This window comes from Puntigrus tetrazona, unplaced genomic scaffold (genome assembly GCF_018831695.1).
Source record: "Puntigrus tetrazona isolate hp1 unplaced genomic scaffold, ASM1883169v1 S000000683, whole genome shotgun sequence".
Lineage (NCBI taxonomy): Eukaryota > Metazoa > Chordata > Actinopteri > Cypriniformes > Cyprinidae > Puntigrus > Puntigrus tetrazona.
This window is the reverse complement of record NW_025048297.1, coordinates 301,094-302,940: the sequence shown is the minus strand read 5'-3', so window position 1 is coordinate 302,940 and position 1,847 is coordinate 301,094. Positions and strand designations below refer to the sequence as shown.

General features: G+C 42.7%; 1 long non-coding RNA gene across 1 annotated transcript; it reads right to left on the bottom strand.

Moving 5' to 3' along the window:
- Positions 1–225: 225 nt before the first annotated feature.
- On the bottom strand, positions 226–1,847 carry LOC122334912. Its single transcript, XR_006248838.1, has 2 exons — positions 1,077–1,847; positions 226–987 (listed from the first exon to the last, which is right to left on the bottom strand). It is a non-coding gene; the product is annotated as an uncharacterized LOC122334912 (long non-coding RNA).

Sequence of the window (1,847 nt, the reverse complement as noted above, 5' to 3'; positions counted from 1 at the left end):
TTGCCAAAAATATGATCGTGAGTGAATCTATATGTAGCGTGAGGGTATGGAGGAAGAGGAGCAGAACACACCTTACAGATGTTAGCTGGTAACTTTAAATCCTTCACCTATAGCGAATCCGACTACGCCACCTGGAGAGTTCTCCCCCAGGAAATAGAACTAGCTCAAATATGACTATTTGGCCACACAGGTTCAATTCTCATATGAATAGGCGAGAGACGTGAGTAAAGTATGAAAGTACAAAATTTATTTTCACAATTGTTTCACCATTTAAAAGTCACATTGAATCCTCATCACCTACTGCCGGCAGCACCCCCCAATGGTAACTGCAGTAAATCAAATAAAATTTAGTAAACAAATATATATATATACACAGAAAAACAAACTATTACAAAAGGAATGTAGGCATTAAATTGCCAAAACAAAATAAAAAACCAACTCACAGGGCTGAGGTCACACACGGGAGTGATCACCAGTGCTGAATTTATCCAAAAGCACACTTACGCACCCCCGCACACACACACACACCGACACACTCACTGCACACACCAAATGATGAAGTGACACCACCACCTCAAGATCCTACACCCGTGGAACCCCAGCTCCTGTAAGAAGATAAAAATAAAATGAGTATATGCAATGTGCATTAAACAAACCAAAACCTTACACACTAATCCAGGCAATAATGGTCACAAGAATAAAAAAGGAAACAAACAAACAAATTCAACCAAGGCAAACTAATGTTGAATATAAACAATACAAAATGTCCAACAAAACCAAAAATACACAATAATAACCAGTAACACAAATCACAATCACAGGGATCAGTAGTAGATAGCAGGTAGCAGATAGCGGGTAGCGGGTAGCAAACAGCAGTAGTAGATCTCCGTATCAACTAAGACTTCCGAGTAACCGAAAGTTCACGGCGCAACAGGAAAAGAACGTCAGGAACGGCACATTTAATCGCCCAGGACGAAAGGGAGAATCCTACAAAAAGATATGGGCATTTAACACCATTACCGCTTGCAAATCACACACTAATATTCCCCTTTAACCACCACATAATAGAAACTTACCAAACCGGAAAAAGTATGCTCGCACGCATTCACAAATTGGGATTCGGCATCCTCAGTAATACCAATACCAAGCTAGGGTACAGGGAACTGCCTATTATTCAAACTGCGCGCTCAGTCCATGCCAACCCATTTTCTAACAGTATTAATCGCTTACCTGAATAAACAGCAGTCATTAAACTCATGGCCATCGACAGAAAACAAAGGAAAAGACAGGCTAGAATGAAATAACAAACGATTAGTCCACAACATTATGAAAGAGACAAACGAAGAGCTAACTGCTAACACATACCTGAAACACAAGTCAACATAAAAAAACAAAACCCAAAAAAGGCGGGGCCGGAGGTGACGCATGACCCAACAGAGCCAACCTGCTCTAAAATAGGTCACACTTACTGCTGATTGGCTGTTACAAGTGTCAGTCACCATCACTTATCCAATACGATCGGTCACAATCCACCCCCACCTTCTGTACCGTCGCCCCGACGGTGAACTAATAAAAAAAAAAGCATGCCCTCTAGGCCCTTCAATCCCAAGGACGAAACCATACCTCAGCTGCACTACCAACTATACTGGACACTGTGCCTACACCAAGTGACCGTGGCAGATGATGTACATTAGAATGCTGCCCAGCCGTACTCCGTCCCGTCCTACGCACCACACTCTCACCTATCACTACTGAACCTAATGGAGGGTTCCTTACAGGCTGCAAATCAGCTATCATCTCTGTAATATCTTCTGCTCCCTGAGCCTCACCGGCATCCTGAGGGACAG